The sequence below is a fragment of the Galleria mellonella genome, unplaced genomic scaffold (genome assembly GCF_026898425.1).
Source record: "Galleria mellonella isolate WM207_F2 unplaced genomic scaffold, CSIRO_AGI_GalMel_v1 utg64, whole genome shotgun sequence".
NCBI lineage: Eukaryota > Metazoa > Arthropoda > Insecta > Lepidoptera > Pyralidae > Galleria > Galleria mellonella.
Genome location: NW_026442133.1, coordinates 9,445,547 through 9,467,625, shown reverse-complemented (window position 1 = coordinate 9,467,625; position 22,079 = coordinate 9,445,547).

The following is a 22,079-nucleotide window of genomic DNA, read 5'->3' as shown; positions in this document are numbered from 1 at the left end:
TTCTATATTTTACGAATACTCAAAAATGTATCTTTTGTTTATACAAATATTTTCTATTTTAAATTCTATTACTTTCATTGAAGTATAATTAATTCTAATTTTTGTTTTATTTCTTATTAATTATAAGCAGCTTTGCCTACGTGAATTAAGATAAAAAAATATTCCATATGCTAATCTTGGAAATGTTCTATCTGTAGGTATATTAAATGCTTAGATTATAATTATTATTCAAATTTGTTCAGTAACAAACATCCAAAAACTTTACAAACTTTTTCCCGTGATTTTATATATTAATTTAGTATATTAATAGTGAATTGATATTTAATTAGCATGTCTGTCCCATTCGTGTTTCAACCGTGAAGCAGTTGTGTTTGCATGGCTGTGTTTCGGTTTGAAGGGCGGGATATGGCGTGAATTTACTGGGTACAAAGGAATAACACTTGAATCCTTAGGAATAGCAACGCATGGGAGGTATCATGGGCGAAACAGTATACTCTGTTATGTCCATGGTACTGCTCATGTTTATAGGCGACGGTGTCTATATGCATTTACTCAGTCATTAAGCAACAAACATCGAAAATATTGTAAAGTAAATGCAATATCGTTATTATGTATGTATTGTTTGTCAAGTACGAGACGTGAAGGTAATTTTGATCATTTAAGGCTGATAATTTAATTAATATTTAATTTTAAGTAATATTAATTTTTTTTTACTATTTAATTAATTTATTTTACATATTATTTATTTAATATAAGTTTAGATTTACTGTATTTTATGAATTATAAGTTAATTATAAAAAATAATTCAAGTTTTTCTTTTGTAATTATAAGTTGTATATTGTGTAAATGAAAATCAGGATTTTTGTAACGTAGCGTCTAACGTCTCAGACTTTAATAATCTTAACGCAGAAGTAACGCTAAATATCTACTAGCCTGTTCAAAATGAGACAATTTGTGAACAGTTTTTCTTTATGTTTGTTTCATTTGGCTATCTCGTCAGCTTTTAGTTCTGATGAAGGATAATTCTTAGAATAAAAATCCTAAAATAACATGGTCCAATGCATACATGTTGTGCAAATAAGTAAAATTTAGTCTGTGTGAGCCTTGAAACTTAATTTATACACGGAGATATTATTCTAACGATCAGCATTTGATCTTTAAGATCAATCGATGAATCTTATATGTATGTGTGGCAATGTCATATTAAAGACTGATATTTAAGATTATTGTTTATTTTGATTGATCATAGCATAAATCTCTCTGTGTATGACGGCATTACAATTCTGGAAGGATAAAATAGTTATTTTATCCAAATCAGAACAATGTTAAGAATTAATAGTACTTTAAAAACAATTATTACTACGGAATTATTATAAACAAACGGCTTTTTCTTTGAATGTTCAGTCTGTATTCGTAAAAGAAAACATGAATATTGGGTTACTATTAAGTTAATGAGAATGATGACCCTCGGATATTTAGGGATTATATTCATGAGCATATTTATATTATATTCATTGCTGATTCTAGCTTTTACCCGCAACTTCGTCCGCGTGACCGGAATATGTTCACTGAACGAGATAAAAAGTAATTTGTCTTTATTCATCTTAAATAGTACGTGTATATCACATAGTAATTGGTTAAACCGTTAAGATGTTAAGAGTAACAAACAGATAACAAATAAAAGTCACTTTCATATTTATAATATTAGCAAGGATGCCTAAATACTTATATTTTTTCATATAGAAATATCGTATACAATAGCTATGATTTTTAGAATAAAAGCTAAATATTTTTATTCGACTAATTAGTCATTTCGTAATTTAAAGATACCTAACAATTTTATAATATTGTATCTTTGTACATAAGAGTATGTATATGTATTAAAAATATGTACATTTATATTTACATTATTACACCTTTATATATGTTTAAAAACGACTAGAATTCTTATCATGTCTCCAACTAAACTAATTATGATTACTACTCTCTATTCAAAGATTGTCTGGAAGAGATCGCTTCTTGAGATAAGGCCGCCCATTGTTTTATCTGTGTGATCTTTTTTTTGTAATTTTATGTATTTTACCTATCTATATTTAGTTTTAATTCCTCGGATATTTCTCTTGAATTAAGGAATTCTAAGGGTTGGAGATTTTTAGAGACTTAAATCTAGAGTATGTAGTAGATATTTTTATTAGTGTCACTTTATTCTCAAGTTTTTATCATATTACTAATAATATAAATATGTTTGTGAAGACATTTAGATATTTATTAGTCAGTTTACTAGGCTCCACACCAAATCTTAACTAGGTAATTTCGAGTGTAAATCCTTATATAGATATTTGATCCATCATCATTTATAATTTGTCTCAATCATACACTTTATTTCTGGAAAGCTTTGACTCTTACTTATATAGTAATATTTATATTAGGAAGAGTAAAAATTACGGACGAGCGCAGTTGCACTAAATACGACTTAGTTTTTTGTGATCGATCTGATAGAGTTTATTACCTACCTCCTATTACAATCTAGTTCAGGCACATAGCATATGAAACGTATAGCATATTGAAGTTACGTTACAATTTGATTATATGCGAAGTAGTCTAGGACATGTAATTTGACTACGCATAAACAAGCATGTAGATTACGATAAATAAAAAAAATATATATAAAAATTTTAAAATTGTTTTCTATAACATAATTAAGAGATAATTTATAAACGTAATATATATCAAATATATGCTATTATGCTATGCTGTTGAAGACTATTGCGATTAAAATGTATTTCAAATATAATAAAATAATTATAAGTTTGTTAACGCTCTATGTTTACACGACAAAGAAGTTCGGAAACTGCGGTTGCTAACTTTACTGATGGGTAGAACATGTGGTTAGTCTGAGTAGGTACGAGTACTATCCTTGTATTACCTATTTCGTAATAATTCATAGTAATGTTTTATGAAAGTACCTTCTGCCGTAAATCGATAGCTTTTACCTTTAATAGATGTAGAGACTTTATTAATGTAATTGTTATTTATTTTCAACATAAGTTGCTTGATTTGAAGTATATTACAAAAACATGATTATACTATATAATATACATTATATCTACAGGTTGAATATGAAATAGTTAGTACCTTTTTAAGGCAGTATTCCACTAATGAAACTGGACATTTACAGTAAAGAAGCATCAGTCAATAAATGACAAAAATTTTTAAACTCATACTAACACGGTGTCCAGCTGTTAACTTATTCGTAAGATGGGAGGCTAAAAATTATTGTTGTTCTTGAATTTTGGCTTCATGAAATTTCGACCTTAATATTTTCTATAGCATTCGTATTTTATTATTTATGACTAACGATTTTTATTTCAACCTATATATGTGGTAGTATAATAATAGTGTCTGCAGCTTAGATTATGGAACCTACACAACACTATTGTACTTTTCGAAAATTTACAGCATATGTATGTGTATTGTATTTGTGTTCATTGAACTGGTCGATAAACTCGGGCGGGCACAATCACTGGATTGAGTTCCACCATCTACAAATCCTTTCCACGGGACAATTTCTACCCGATAATAGTATTGGAAGTGATTGAAATAAAGAAACAAAGAAAATTTTCTATCGGGAAAATGATATCAAACTGTCTACTTGATTGTCTACTTGTACTACAGATGTCAACTTGACGCAATCCTTCAATTTAGGGATTAGACAGTAATAAAAGTAATTTACAACTCAATATTGATATACATTGGTTACTAAAGCCGGCAGCACACCTGCAATGTCTCTGGTATTGTGGCTTATGGACGGCGGTAGTCACTTATTATTAGGTGAGCTGCATGTTTGCCTCCTGTTTTATAAAAAAATACCAACATCCGCACAATTGTAGCGATTACAAAATGCTTAGTAGTAGTATTCTTCATATATTTTCAAAATTTATACTTTTTTATTAATATAATAAAGTTTATGTAGATTCTGAACTTACATTTAGATAAATTTTAATATGGCAATAATCTCAATCTAAATAAAATATCGATAAATATATCGATCGCAATAACTTAATCACTAAGCATGATTTTAGAACAATTTTGGCATGCAAATATAGAATTCTTTCAAAATTCAATTAAAAATAGAATTCAGAGTAATAATAAATGATTGATGTTATGCGATTTTTTTGTGTTTTATATGATTTGTATAGTAACAAGTTTAAGTATACTTTCACAGGATTGATAGGTATTTTGGACATATGAGTATTGCAGAGCTTGTTTTCCCGTTTTGGTCCCGTTAGTTAATGCGATCCTATATTTGTAAGCGTCAAGCTTCACGAGTTATTAGCTATATATACATTTATATAAATGTGTGTGTGTATATATAAAATACATACATAAATACATATAATATACATACGAAAATATATGTAGTTTAAAATTTTCTGCAACGTGTGACTTAGTAATATAAACAACTATAGTGCGGACAATGAGTGCATAAAATATAAATAATTATGACAGTGTTATATAAAGGTTCTCAGATATCCTCAGATCCTTTTTATATAGGAATATAACTCGATATCGACTGTACGATAATAAATCTGTTTCATTGTAAGTATTGCTAAATTTACGCAAGTAGGCATATTTTAGTGTAATCAGATGCTAGTAAGTGTTTAAAGAATAGATTGCATTTTTAACAAAATAAGTCTCTATATGTATGTACGTATATTACAGCAAGTTGAATAAAAAAAAAGCTTGTTGATAAATTATTTAATTTTATCATACCTGATGGGAAGTGACAGCAATATCTACGATGAAATGTGCTTGTTTATGAAGGTAGCTATAATTTTTTTTCATTATGCTTGTATTTTCAACCGACTTCAAACAACAGCAAGTTCTTAATTCGGTTGTTTTTTTATGTTTGTTATTTCATAACTCCGTCCTTTGTAAATAAATTTCAAAAAGTTTTTTTTTTATCTGAAAGGATACAGATTGGTCCTATAGAAATTTTTATCAAAACACGCTTATTTGCCATCATTGAAGTCGTTTTTTGGTATACAAGGGAGCGCTTCGCTCCTTGGCAGGTATTACTAAGAACGATGACGTCAACTGCATTGTGAATACGGTAGAATGATAAAAAATGACTATTCAAAAGTGCTTGTAATGAAGTTTAATTGAAAAAAAGATGTTATTATTATCATTATATTCATTATTGCAAGTGTGCAAACTATATAAAATAAGGCAGTTATAAGTATCGTAAGTAAGGATGGACTTGTCTCTGAAAGAGATCTATTCCAGCCAGTCCAATACAGGGATAAAGGATGTTGTTAGCGGGCAAAATACGGTACAAATAAATATATATTATAATATTTCATAGATACTTAAATGCAATACATACTTGTGCAATAATTGTAAAAATGATATATATTCTATCTGCGAAATAGCATGTAACAGTTGATGTCAATAATTTAGTTTAATGATTATTTTAAAATGCTAATGTGCAGAATTTTAGAAAAGACCCATCGATGAATTGTTGATAGATATGAATTTGAATCCGTCCATTGAACAAAAAATGGTCAGTGAGACTAACTGCGGTACTTCGTAATAAAATTTTTATAGTTGAAGTAGGTATATGCTTTTAATACAGTGAAATTATAAGTCACTATTAAAAGAAGTAATGGGTTTAACTTAAGTTGATGGGGATTCTATCAAAGGTCATCATCACAAATTGTTCTCCGCTTAGTGCACTCGCATATTAATAGTGGTGATTAATGGGATCTCGTTCTTTTTTCGTATTTACAATCTACGTAAAAATTAGTTTGTTTGTTTGTTACCTATTAGCATCTTGACGGCTTAACCAATAATTATGAAATTTAGTAAACCCATGGGATGGAAAAGAAGATAAACTACTTTTTATCCCGGTTCACTGACATACCCTGGTCATGCGGATGAAGTCGCAGGCAAAATGGAAATAAAATAGCAGAAGACTGTCTTAAATGAGTATCTTTATACTGTATGGATTCCCTAGGTCAGGTCTTAATTTATCTATAGAACAAGTTACATACATCGTAGTGACAAACACTAGTACGCATTCCATTTATTGAACAAATAGCAGTATATATTCTGTAGTGAGATTCACCTATTCATTACAATTATTTGTATATATACGAGTATGACGCGATAATTTCATTAATTCAGAATCGATTTTGATAATTCTCATAGTTGTTACATTTTACTGTATTATTGGCCTCATTTCATGTTAATTTTGTGGTAATTGAAAAAGTAATAACTTTATCTTACGGAAATCTTGAATTATTAAGTTACAACTGTCCTAAAATCTCATCATTAAATAACATAAAGAAAAAGATTAAGTGTGATTGTAAGGAAAAAATAACAGAGTTTATAAAGTTATTTCTTCGACTCATTAGTTTGTTGGTAAACAGGCATGCTGGTTTCTCTTTGAATCCAATTTTACTTGTCATTGAAGTATAAGTAACATATATCTTTTTTTCGTCAGTTTGTTGCCGCAACGAATAAATGTAATCCGTAACAATTGGAAACAATTCCACCACACTTCTTATTATTGGGACTTACTGTAAGCTAAAAGACAATGTGCGTTGAAGTGTAATACGAGGGAAAAATATTTTGTTTATCATGTTATTGTTGTGTATAACTTTAAGTTATACACAACAATAACACAGTAAAATTCTATGTACATTTGAAGGACTTAATACCGGACGGTGTTCTCTACCAGTTAACCATTGGGCAAATCAAGGAACACGTAGGCGATGCATTTTTCAATAGAGGAGAAATAAAGCAATTGATAAATTCATATAATATAAACATACACATAATATATTAAATAAACAAATATATGCATATAATAAATACATAAAATATTACTATATAAAACAATTAAATAAAACAACTGCAATAGAAGAGCAAATAGTAATATATGATTCAAACAGAGTAGCCAGCAGGAGAAGCTTAAAGGGAATGTGATTTTTCTAAGAAATAGGTGCGCAATTTGTGTTTAAAAGCTAGCTTGCTTAGGGAAAATTTTATGTGAAGCGGGAGTGTGTGTTTAATAGCTTGAACAATGAAGAGAAATGAAGCCAGTACGATGAGGAGGCATATGAAGAAGAAGATTCCTGCATGGACGAAGACAACGATTGGTAATGTCCCTGTGAAATTGAAATTTACAAAGTAGTCGGGAGAACTTGGATCGAATAAAATAGAATGCAGAGTACACAATAAGCGTGAAGTTCTACGCAGTCGGATAGGGAGCCACTTAAGCTGAGCGCGGTAGGGAAAGGTATGGTCATACTTACGAAGATTAAATATAAAATGTATGCTATTGTTGAGAAGATGATCTGACTTATTTAAGATGTCTTCATTCATGTCTGTACAGCAGGCTAATGCTAATTGTTACGATAATTCGTAACAATCAAGTATGGGGAGAATAAGAGACTGTACCAACAAGATTTTAGTGCTAATAGGAAGAAAATGTTCAAATCTGTAAAGAACGCAGCGAGAATGTTATTTCTGCTAATTTCGTTAACATGGTTCGACCAACTGAGACTACTATCAATTGTTAAGCCGAGATTTTTAACTTTGGAACAGAAAGGTATTGGGTTATTATTGTAAATGACAGGAGGGATGGTATTAAAGTTAATTTTTCCAAGTAGACAAGGAGTACCCAGAATCATGGCTTGACTGATTAACTTCGGCTTGCGAGTATAGTTGTAAGTCATCCACATACAAGTGCTAAGAGAATTTGAGGTCTTTAGTTATGAAAATAATAAAAATTGAGAAGAGTAATGGAGATAAAATACCGCCTTAAGGAACGACAGATATATATATATATATATATATATATATATATATATATATATATATATATATATATATATATATATATATCATATATCATACCAGTCGGAAAAAGAACGACCGACACGAACAGCTTGCTGACGTCCTCGAAGATAGGACGATAACCAATTAACAGAACGAGAGGAGATGTCGATGTCATTGATCAAGATAAGAATAGTTAATTTAGAGTTTTCCATGCTCTCTCTTATATCTTCTGTGACTTTCAGAAGTGCTGTCGTAGTGCTGTGTCCTGTCCTAAAACCAGATAGAAATGGGGTAACCAGCGTATTTTCATAAATAAATTTTGAGAGTTGTTTATGGGCGACAGCTTCTAATGTTTTAGAGATGAAGAGCAGAATGGAGATAGGTCTAAGTCGATAGGTCGAAGTGTAGGAGATGATACCATAGGAAGTGGTAAAACATAAGCATTAAGCCAGGCAACAGGAAATGTACCAGAATGTAGAGAAAAGTTGATGATGTTAGTGATCAAAGAAAGTATGTGTTCGAGTATAAGAATAATCATGATTCTATTTATATCATGAGAACCCACATAGTTAGATTTGATAGAGGTGATTATCTTGTGGGTCTCCTTGTCTGTGATGAAAAAAAGGAAAATGTTACTGTGGATGTATTAGGCCAGGAAGTAATTTTTAGGAGAGCTGCCTTCTTGGAGGAAGTATTTAATAAAGAAGAGGAAGTGAAATGCATATTAAGGTCGTTTAATGGAAAAGAAGAATTGAAGTCGCTCATCTGTTTATCAAGACCAAGCGATTTAAGAAACTTCCAAGTATTGGCCGGTGAAGCGTTTAAAATATTGTAGTGGATATAATGGCGTTTAGCCGCCCTTATCATGCAGTTACAACAATGGCGCGCCTTTTTATAAGAATATCTTACCAAAACTGATAATTACTTTTTATTTACTTTTTTTTAGTGATAATACTATCTAACACTGTTAAACAGCATCACACACTCGCAAAAAGGATATAATTAAATAATAATACATATGTTTTATTATTCCTTAACTTCTAATCATTAAGAAATTGTCATTCATTTCATAATTAAAAATAAAGTAAAATGATAAATAACAGATGCAAATACGACGCAAATGTGTTTCGTACATCCCTTGATTACTACAGTAATCAATACAGTGGATCTATTTGAAAGGTTGCGATTAAAAAAGGAATTTTTAAAATCAGTCCATAATTAATGGAGAAATCGGTGGACATATATAAAAAAATAGAATCCTTTTTTGACGTAGTTAAAAACCTGTAGAACATTACAACCTGTGCTACATTATCAGCGTGTAACATTGGCTACATATTATTTTTGAAAATTCTATCTATCCATGCGGAGTTGGGTCGGATAACTAGTTATCTTAAATTAATATTTCACTAGTGAAATAATAATACCTGTTTCTATTTAATTTTCATGCTATCTCTCGATTACATGAAAGAAGACAATTTTATAGTTGTCTTTTTTAAAAAAATTGAATGCCTTAAAAAGTGAAAGCAATCAGGTATTTATTAGAATAGTAGGTATTAGTGGGAGAGTACATCTGTTTTTGAAATATTCAAAGTTCTACCAATTGCTAACAATCACGACATTATTTAATAATTACGACATTACATTATCAGAGGAAGACTTTGTACAAAAGTTGTTTGTTTGGGGCACCTTTGTCTCATTCGTGTTTCTATCGTGAAGCAGTTGTTTGCATGGCTGTGTTTCGGTTTAAAGGGTGAAAAATGGCAGTAAATTTACAGGGTACAGAGGAATAACACCTGAGTCTTCAGGAATGGCAACGCATGGGGGAGTATCATGGGCGAAACAGTATATACTCTGTTATGTACATCCACCACCACCACGTGATAACTTTCCATCAGTTGGGCCGTCAGCTTGTTTGCCGTTCTAAGTTGCATAAAAAAATCTTTTGTTTATGTTTTTTGCTCTAATATAATTAATTAAAAGAAATATGGGCATATAAATACAAATGTATTTATTCCTAAAATAAAATCTAATCAAAATAAATTATAATAATGTGGAAGTTAGTATATTTTTTTTATTATTTAGATGCTTAGATTTTTATTTTTTAATCATAAACACGGCTAAATAAACGAAACATATGATATCTACGTAAGTATATTATAGAGAAATCATCTTAGGGATCAATACAAAGGACACTATATATTCTTACCCGCATAAACAAACCCTAAAGTTACTGCCAGTAATTCAATAGAAAAAGTTCGCAATTCAATTAAAATTATAATTAAATGACTTTAAAATAATAATAATTTTAATTAAATTAATATACACACCTAATTATTATTTTATTACATATAAGAGCTTATAATTAAATTCAAAATTTTTAGTCTGATCTATTCATCTTTTACATTTTGTTTGCATTGATTTTTTAGCCCAAGATCTGCATAGGTAAAGAACAATTAATGTAGGTAGTTAGGATATTTCATATTCGTATATTATAAGAAACATTTTTTATGGAACGTATACATTATTTTATACAATTCTTCACTCCAATTTCTACAATAAAAGTTTTATTGAAACTTAAATTACATGATGTATAATGTATGTATTTAAATAAAAATATTCACAATTCTAGACGTCAACACTAAGTTTACAAACAAAAAGTTTTGGGCTCAAACATTTTGTTGATTTTCTTCTTTGCTTCTCTTGTAAAATTGCTATTTTGATGTTCACGCCCATTCTATCTCGATGAAGAGATTTGTTAGTTCTAACTCTCTTATTCATATTAACGTCAAATCTTCAATAAACCTATTTTAGCTATTGAAGTGTTTTGTCTTTTTCTTTTGCATTGAATTTTCAATTTGAAAGACAATAGCTAACATAGGTTACAAACCAAATAGGAGGTTTTAGTTTTCTGTATAAGCACCTGCTTATCTAGTGTGGTAGCACAATTAAAGCGAGTAGGGCTTTAGCGATTATTACAAATACGTTTGTATGGTTTTAATAGCTTTCCTATTAACAATTTTGTAACAACTAACATATCTAAATATTTTTGTGCCAAACAAGTTCACATTAGCTAAATGCTACATACATTATTTACAATGCCCAAGGCAGAACAATATAAATCCACCAAGTAACTTTCATTACAGTACTTCTCATGTTAAATAATATTTCAGAAACAGGTACAGATCGCTTTACATGTTTTTTAACGACGGAGTTTACAAGGGCTGGAATGTTTACAGTATGTTACTGTAAAATCTAAATATTGTTTGTTGTCAAGTCGACTAGAAACTAGAGAACATTATATAATTATAAATAATAATTGAGCATCTTTAGTACCGAAAACAAATTTGTGTCTATTATAAATCTATTTGTAAAAATCTAAAAATTAAAATGTATATAATTTTTTTTTAGATGGTATTTTTCTAATTGTTTATAATCTTAGGTCGGGTTAACTTTATATGTTATGGTTGACTAATTCTGTGACGAAAATTCATTATTTACAAATATAAATATTTATTTATGAGCAAGACTTTGAAGAAATTAAAATATTTAGATAATTTTTTTTTCTTCAATCTTTTGTACAACTCACAACTGGAATTAATTAATTTTACAACTGAGCAATCATCTGCAAATAAAGTAACTAAGTTATTGGTGGAATCATTTATATGATTTTTTTATCTGTGAAATAGTGTGCTACAATTTATTCAATAAATATACTTATAGATATAGTCTTCTTGCACATTCTTTTATAATAATTTGCTTTCAATATCTATGAAGCCATTTTATTGAATTAAGGGGAATTTACGTCATTAAAATTTGTTTCTATTTACGTTTATATATATTTATATACTAGCCTTTTCCCGCGGCATTGCCTGCTTCTAACTATGTAGTTCTCGTGTATCATTCCCATTGGAACTCTTCATAAATCCGGTCTTATATTATATTATATACCTACTAAAATGATAATTACGTATCTAATACCTTCATAAAGTTTTAGCCAATTTAACTGATCGGTTATTTTATAATATTTTATATGTGATTCTTTGGATTGATATAACTTTTTATTTATGAACCGAGTGAATAAAACAACTAAATGTTAAGTGAAGTAAACTGCAATGCATTAGTGAAAACCACATTCAAATCGTTTAAGCCGTTTCTGAAATTAGCGCACACAAATGTATAAAAGTATAAAAGACAAACGGGCAAAAATTCTAAAATTCATTGCTTTATGTTCTATTGGGTTTGTAAAGCCTCCCTATAATAGTTTTTCCTATATATCGTCCATGTATATACAGCAATCAGTTACGATTTTATTACATGTATTGATTGATTCATGATGTAATATATTTGCATTGAATGAGAGTATTAAATTGCTAGTATCGATTTTGTATTATCCGTAGCAGAATTTGCTAAATTTACAATAAATATATTCTTTATATTTATTAAAAATATAGCTAGTTATAATGTCATAATTTTCTTTGCTTAGTCAAATGGTTGAATAATAGACTTGGGCACCTTACTTAAAATAAATCGACATTTTTTTATTATAAATAAGAAAAAAAAAAAACAATGTAATGGCTATTTTTATTTATTACTAAATAGAGTGACAGCAATCAAGCCTTATTATGGGAACATTAACACGAATTCACTTCCATTCAAATACGCTTCATGAGTTTTTCTGAAAGCCTATGATATAAAATCCGTAGTATGAAGCGAAGTTAATAAGAACATGTACATAAATTAGTCTTCTAGGGACGAATTATCTGAATCCGAGACATTTAGTAATACCTGAAACCAAGCTGCGTGATAAAACCTTAATGACTAAATAAATCTTCATTTATATGTTAAAGCAAAATACACTCACAGATATTGTGTATGTAGATTTATAATCTATACGATCAAAATACATTATGTAGTATATAGTTATTATTTAAAAAGTAAAAATGAAAGCATTAAAAAATAGGTATAAAATTTTGGTCTTAATGTAATAAAAACATGAATAACACTGCGCTACGTCGCACAATTGCATCTATTCATTTCACTGCGCCGGATGTGTCAACTCATATCTTCAAAATGAGTTGGGGCACAATGCAGTATTGAGAAAACTGAAATGAGCTTGTAATGAGTAGGTTCAAGAAAAACTAAAGGAGAATGAGAGTCACGGAGGACCTTTTTTTAGTTGCATATTTTTGGCACACGTCAAAAAAATATAGTTAAGTAATATAGTTTACTAATTTTGAACGAATGATAAGACTTATCGCCCCATATAGGTTATACATATTATATTGGTTCATTATTTTTATAAATGTAAGCTGTAAGTGAATTGTACTATCGTAATTAATAAAAAAAACCTTTTGTTAATATTGTTTTTTATTTATCTATAGTTACTTATACTTATACTCAACATAATTATAACTCGTCAGCGTTCCAGTAATGACCACATCTCTTTATCTTTTACGGGAAAATATTAAAATTAAGCTGAATTGAACCTTATTTCGCACCAAAAGTTGACACAAATTTATTAGTATCAAGTGTTTTGATATAAGAGATATACGAGTATGTTATAATATTTTTTAAAGTTAAAACCCAAATCTGTTGCTCGAATGAGTGACAGCTCCATCTATGTCAGTCTATGAATATAAATAAGTAAAGCACTCATAATATACGACTCTGGAATGCGCTACCCATGGACATAAGACAAATTTCTAACAAATTTATTTTTAAGAGAAAAGTTTTTAAGAGAAGAGAATATCTTTGGAAAAAACTGTGAATGCAGTTCATCTTTATCATCATCACTTTTGATCTCTATCGTTGCTTATTTGTGTTATCGTATATAATCTATAAGTAGGTATATTTATATTTGTATATATGTATTTTTATTACATATTTGTATATTTTTAATGTATTCATGTATGTATATTTATATAATCTCTATTGTATGTGTTGTAATTTTTTTCACCGCATATTAAAATTTCTGTTTTGCCAAAGGTTGACTGGGAGAGACTGCTATATAGTATTAAGTCCGCCTTTTTTTTTTGTAATGTGGTCAATAAAGTGTGAATAAATAAAATAAAATAAATAAATATAATAATTACTGTTTGTTTTATCGTATTCCTATTACATGGAACTGTCATTATTAAATAATTATGCATATTCTTAATAAAAGTATTTTTCTAACTAAAATTACTGTTAATAAATAGAACGCAGATGAATCTGCTGACAGTTGTAAAATAAGTTGATAATTTTGAATATATGCCTGTTGGATTTACATAAAACAAAGGTTAAGAGAAGGTTCAATGCCAAGTGTTGTGTTAGTTACATTTATTAAGCTAATGCGTTGTAAACCAAATAATAATGTTCTTCATATTTAATTGGCTTCAAAAAAGGAGACGTTCGCTTCATATTTTTTTATGTTACTTGTATTCCATGTACACGGATTCCTAGTAACTTTGGACCTGAATCGTGTCTATATTTAGATTAGCATAGTAAATCATTTAAATGATTCTTTCTAGAAAGATTTTATTCGTTTCTTGTATTTTGGATTCATTCGGTTTCAGTGATATTAGAACAATTTCAGTTCTTTTTACTGTGACTTTAATAAGTTAACGAATTTTGATACATATATCGTATATGTGTTCGTATATTTAATTTTGTATGTGCCATGGGTTCAATAACTCAGATTTTTACGGTCATAAAACACATTATACTCAAGGTTGTCTACATTTGCGTGTTTTACTTACTGCGGTATATGAAATACAGTCATGTGCATATGATTAAGAATGACTAGTGCTTTATGGGATATCTAAAAAATAACTTATTTTAACTTTGTCATAAATAATCATGGATAACTTTTGACTATTTAGTGATATAATTACACGTATAATGTTTAAAATTGTATGACTTATAAAGAAAAGGCTAAATTTTTGTGATATTTAATATAAGTTCTCTTTTGAAAGGCGCTGTCTGGTTGTGCAAATAATTAAGAATGCAGTTTCTTTTTATTCTAATACAAATTTACTCAAGTAAACGAAACATAAAATATTCCAGGCTAATTTCACTTCACTACTTTTTTTTTATTTTTACTTGTGGAACTTAGTTTATTAATATTATTTTTTAAAAGTGAGTAAAAAACAAAGCTGTAACTTTTAGACTATAAAAATGATACTATCTTAATGATAATTATTGGTCGCATATAAAAGTTGTGGAGCATCTAAAATACTACAAAAGTATTTAATGCAATTAAGCATTAAAACCACAACCAACCATTATTCTTTTTTATTTGATAGGCCCGTTAATAGTTCTGTTGTTAATCCAACAGAGAATCTTTGATGATATGTAAAAAAACAAAGTGTCTCCACATAGAATTGATAATCTTAATGCCAGGAATGAAATTTCACTCTAAATGTGCCAAACTCTTATAGCGTTTTATGCGTTATGGCTTGTCGCTGCAAAGCGATTACTGTGATTAATACTTGTATTTAGAAGTAATTTTTATAAATACGATTCCCATGTATAGTATTACCCTAGGGCATAATTTTGTTTTAAAAAAAGTATGCTATTGATAATTAGTAACATTGTCTGTGATGTTTAAAATAAATATACTTTTTACGATACTAATACTTATGATACTTTTATAACGATACTAAATTTTCAGGCAAAAAAGATAAATTGACTGACACATATATGAACTAATACAGTAGGATTTCGACATTTTTCTTTACTTTTATTTTCATTTTCGCCCGCCTTTTTTAATATGCATCATAAAAAGTATCTAGTTGTCGGTGTAATTTAAAACTTTAAAAATAAAAATGAATACGCCATTGTAAATTTTTGGTTACATCTAAAATGTCTGTACAAGTATTGTACGAGTACATTTACCACGTAAAATAGAGAATATGGAATTAGATATTATTGTGTATATATTACAATTCTGTACTGTTCAAATGTTCAAGGCAGTTTTGTTTTATTTTATAAGAAGATGCGTATTTACAATCCTTTTTTTACCCAATTCTAAATAAATATTCTCTATAGACACTTTTAGTTCATATAATTCCGTGTTTTATCACTGATGAAAAATAAAATTACTTCACTATTATTTGAAATGCGAAAATTTAAAATTTACCTTTTTGTAGATATATGGATTTTTGTTATTCAATTATAGTTAAATAACGCAGTACATTTTTTGAATAATTAAAAATTTAATTGTAAACAATTAATATAGGCGAGGGTCTATGTGATATGGATTTCCGCAAGATAACATTTAGTTCAGTAACCTGAGACTTAAGTCTAAGATAGTCGTTGAATAGTTAGGTTGATTTAAACACCAATTTACTTAAGCATAGCCGCAGATTATATTTAATAGTTGATATTAAATATATTATTGAATATGAATACATTTGAATTTAAAAAAGCTCAAATTAGGAAGAAGTCGTAACTAAGAACTAAATAAAATTTATTACGATTTTGAATAACGATATTCTTCATTTGCGATTATAGTTGGTCTTCTAATGTTATTTTATATTTATATTTTGCGCCCGTTTGTCTTTCAAATATACTTCTTTTTTGCAGAAAATGTAGAATGGTGACTCTAATAAATGAATATAAAGAAACAAAATTAATTTTATGACGGATATTCTTAAATAAGTGGATGTAAAAACATTTTTTCATCTGATCCCATCATAAGGGTTTCTTCAAAGAGAAAATGTGAAATGGTTTTTTATTAAGTGTACCTTTTTCGTGATGTATGGTTGTTGTACTGGATAACTTTCTTAATAACAATAACAGTATTCATAGCAGTAAATAAAAAAAATACATTATGTATGTTGTTGTTTTTATACTCAATAAATACTGCTTTTAGTTTTTACTAGTTGTATTCTGCGGCTCCGTTCACGTGTGTTAGTACATAAATTATCTTAAAGTTAAAAAAGGTATTTTTCATTCTTCAGCCTCTTGATGTGATATATTTTAGAATATACTATGATGAATATGAAGAAACAAAGAGACAGATAGTCGGACACAATTAAAAAAAATATAGTTTTGACTTCTATTGCTTATAACAACTCTTATATCGATTTTTCTTAAATATCTCCCATGTACAGACACCATATAGTTACAACTATTATACATATTTCTCTGTTGCTTCATTCGTATTGTCGTAGAGATAATTAATGTCACTCAACCAGGTTGTACTTGATCATTTATTACATTAAACTTTGACAAGCAGAAACAGATTAAAAATATTAATACGGTGTCCTGTGGCTATAAATAACATAAAAGGAGTATGATCTAACATTATCGGATTTTTCGTCCTGTTCCATTCGTTAGGTATTGTATCAGATACATACTTACTGGATTGTGTATATTTTGTATTTATTTAAAATATAGTAAAAATTTACTCTTCTTTTACTTTTACGTACACAGTTACGTATATAAATTGGTTTTCGCTTAATTTTTCTTAAGTTTTTGACACTGCTACTTTTTTCCTGGTATCATTTACATTTTGCATTAAGGATAGAACATGAGGTATTGTCATTGTACCTACCTTCGAACAAAAAGGTAATAAAATTATAAAAAGAATACAATACACAGATACTCTAGTATTTATTTCTAATTAATAATAACATAACTCAGGTAGAGCTTCAAACGCTCTCCCCCCCTTCCTTCCGGAAAACTATCGTAAGTTAATTCTTAATGAATTTTTCATGAACAGACACTTGACTTTCTCACTTACTATTCTTCACTGGTACCTCACCTGTTTTGCCTATTAGTATAGACAGGATCATCATTCCATGTCATTTATAAAGTACAACAAGGTTTTCCACTCATTATTCCTGGTTCAAATGATTATTCAATTTTATTATTAATCTTAATTACCAAGTTAGACTAGTGTGGTACCCAATCGTTACTAATGTTATAAATGTAAAAGAGAATTTGTTTGTTTGTCAATCTATTAATATATCATCCTATTAATGGAATAAATACGAAATTTTGTAACGATGGATGGATGGGTCTATGCATGGATGTTTGTCTTCCACGCGAAAACTACTGAACGGTTTTGAAATGAAAAAACAATATTTATTAAAAAAAAAAAAATGAGCCGCAAGATCCAGCTAGTACATAATAGGAAACTACTTAAAAAGTAAGCATAAGTAATAGATAGCTTTACGAGTATATTATCTGAGATAGCAGTAAACAGAAATAATACATTGTTGTATAATGACGCGCCACGTATATAGGTACACTTTAACTATCGTTCACTTTTAAAGTTAGAACCTAGTCTAAAGTAAGATTATTAACTATCTTATAGCATCTTACGGGTGCTATCTATGTAGCTAAACGCGATGTTAGTTTTTAACTTTTTATGAGTAATTTTAATAATGAATACAATATACTATATATACTGCGGTATATTTCAATTAGGTTGTAAAAATTAGAAACATTTCTCCGTAGTAGAAAAAATATATACTTATGATATATTAACTTGAAATATATTTAATATTTACAAGTTGGCCATTTTTAATAATAAAAATCGATAAACATAGTAATGTAAAGTTAAACATTATTCAAAAGGTCTTATTTTACTGCCGAAATATATTAACTGATTGATAATAGTAATTTTTATAGTATGTATTATATGCTAAATATCATTTATATGATACGTGACTAAATAATTTATAACATTAATATGTCTAGGTATTTGTATTAAACGTTATTTTTACTATTCGTAGAGAGAAACTTTGTTGTAACCAGTCACTTGTATTTTTGTTGTTATGCAAATACAGCTATTGCAGGGGAAAAGGGATTGTTAGTAATGGAGACTGAGAATCCCATTGCTAGCAATATACGCAACCAGGTCGACCTCCTCGCGGTTCCTCCTGGAGACTATCATGGTTAATTCCTGATGAATTCATCATGATGGGTTAACTGGCCTGTTTTCATTCTCATCTATCATCCTTCACTGGTGTTCCGTCAGCGTATCCCGTTAGCGCAGGCGGGGTTACCATACCATTTTCACCCATCAAAAAAAAATACAGCTATTGCATTCTGAGTTTTAGTTATATTTATTTAACTTTTTTATACATAACAAAGGCTCACATGGCGGACATAACACCTAAATTCGTTCTCTACCACTAAACTATTGCTTATAATATATATTATATGATAGTAAAATTAAACAAGGTAGCTACGGAGACACTGTCTCTAAATCCTTAGCGACGGCAACGCGTTATCCAATTTACGTCTTACATTACCAATTGTAAATTGGATCTAAAAATTAAACAGAAGTTGGTTAGCTATCTACGCTGGCTTCAGAAACAAAGTTTTGCTTCATTGTTTCCTAGTGCAAGTAAGTGAAATGAAGGGATTTTTTAAATACCCACGGGAACGAGAAATAATAGGTTTCATATCGACAAAGCTAAGGGAAACGACTAGTTTAAAATAGACAAAAAAAAAATTAATGCCGTATGACAAATCCGTAAAATGTATCTTCGATGCCGAGACATGGCGGCTTACCTCTATGGCACGATGCCAAGCTAATTTACCACGCAATATCGCACACAACTCACGAGTCAGTAGAAAAATTGAGCAGGCGCTAAGAGCGTTTTAGTTATTGTCCTTTTAAGACAATAGCTTTACAATAACAATCTCGAAATGATTTCATATATTTTTTTCGCTGCACTTGCAATGTTTATTGGGCTCTGTTGAAAATATATATGACCGTCTATGTAGATTATCATTTGAAGTATATATACTTGTTTATGTAATAGATTTATGTTTGGTCATTTCTTGTCAGTCAGAGGAGAGGAGTGCTTGTTTGTTTCTATATCTTTATTTAAACTAATATTATAAAGAGGAGATTTTTTTTGTTTAATAGATAAACTAAGAAGTAAGTGAGTGACATAGCCTATATTGTGTTTAAAAATATTTTTCTACTGGTGTGGAGCCGAGCCCTATCGTTTATCTCCATATAAGGCCTTTATACTTCCCATTGATCCACGTTACATTCTCAACAGGAACAAACATAGCCTCTGTCTTATTTCAAATCCTACTATTATTATAAATGCGAAAGTTTGTAAGGATAAATGAAATTTGTTACATGGATATATTAGATATTAGAACATAGGATATACTAGCGGCCCGGGCCGGCTTTTAGCGGGTGGACATTTATTTTTAAAACATTTTGGAATAAAAAGAAGAATGAATGAAGAAGCGAAAGAGGTTTGTTTGAATCGAAGCATTTGGCGTTCCATTGTTTCTGTCTACCCTAATGGGAGACAGGCGTGACAGATATGTATATGTATGTATGTATTTTGGAATAAACACGGACTAAATATATCTTTAGGCAGGATAAGTAGATTTTTCAAATGACCATCTATTTCTATGTTATTCATAGATACACGTGCATGTCTGTCACATCACACGTCTGTCCATGTTTCCATCACTTTCCTTGTGATCCCTTCCTCGCCACGTCGTCCGTTGCGCTGTGTGGAACTACAGCAGCCACGGAGCGTCGGCGGGACTGCGTTCTTTATTCTATGATATAACTTTTTTATTTACCGATTGAAATAAACACTAAATCTTAAATAAAGCAAACCGCAACGCATTAGTAGAGACCGCATTCAAATCGGTTAAGCTGTTTCTGAGATTAGCGTAGTGTACAAGCGTACAGACAAACAGACAAAAATCTAAAGATCATTGTTTTGGGTTCTATTGCATTTTTCATAAAGTTCCTCTATAATAGTTTTACTTATATATCTTTTATGTACAGACAGCGACCAGTTGCGATTTTATATGTATTGATTACGATACACACTGGGTAAGCCGCGGGATACTGCTAATACTACCAAATACATGTAAGCCAAATTATGTGACAATAATTTAGGTCCTTATGATATTTAGGCTGCCGAATTTTTAGTTTATGTATTATAACTTAAAAAGGAAATCATATAAATAAAACATAGTATATCATAAAATATTTATATAAATACAAATACATGTATCATATTAGAATGAGTACCTACAGTTTAAGTGATTTTCATATGAGTTTATAAATTGTTTTTGTAATTCTATATTATGTTTTTTTTTTTACATTTATTTTGACGATACGTAATACAAAAGTAGGCCTGTAATATAACAAATTAATACATATAATATTTTATATTAATATAATACTAATATTTATATGGCATATTTAAGCTACATATAAATATGTTTTAAAATCTATAAGGTATATTGTATTTCCTATATCATCTTTTTAAAATGTTATGCTTAGAATACAATTTGAAAGTATATACCCAAATATACTTCCTTATGCATTATGGAGACAACGTTAGACCCTTTGCCGTCCTTAATGATGTGCCGAGACGTTCTTTCTTGGTATTCGAGTGTTTTGGTACTTGTTAAAAAACAAATCGAATTATGATCCGAGTTTGAGTACTCAGACGAGTACTTGAATACCTATCTACTTGTTTAGGTATTTTTGTACTTCATTAGATTGAAGTAATTTTTCAATGATTTCTGAAGTTGACTTTTAATTAACAATAAATATTCAGACATTTCATATGCTTTCTTCTGGTAAATAAATAAAAATAATAGTAAAAGTACAATCACGCGTCTAATATTCGAATACCCAATTACTGGAATCCTGTAATCGAGTACTGTGTATCTAAATTTTGTATATTGAGTACACAGATTCCAAGATTCGAGTGAGTTTGACTCGTCACATCGCTAGTCCTTCTAGACATGTGGAAAATGAGTTTATTGTCAAAATATGATACAATTTCGTTTCCGCATGCAGAATGATACAGTAACGTCTGACATCTTATTCTTTCATATATGTACATTCGATAAGAAAAACGTATCTTCAGATAGACTTCTTTGTCAATTATCAAGAAGATATGAATCTAAATAAGTACTATAATGTCTTTATGACCTTCTGTAATTTTACAATTAAATAAACAGATGATTAAGATTGTGTTCCACAAAGAAAAAATAATTTTCCAAATCGGTTTACAATTGACGGAGTTATAAGGGAACAAATATATAAAAGAAAATATAACCGAATTGAGAACCTCCTTCTTTTTAAAATTGGTTAAAAATAATTTGACATACTGGATGAGTAACTGTCTTTATTAATTTATGTGACTGTGTACGCCTCCTGTAACAATAATGATTGTTTGATAACATTATCGATATTGTATAGGGGCATTTGATTTTTTTTTATGAGGAGCAACAGAATA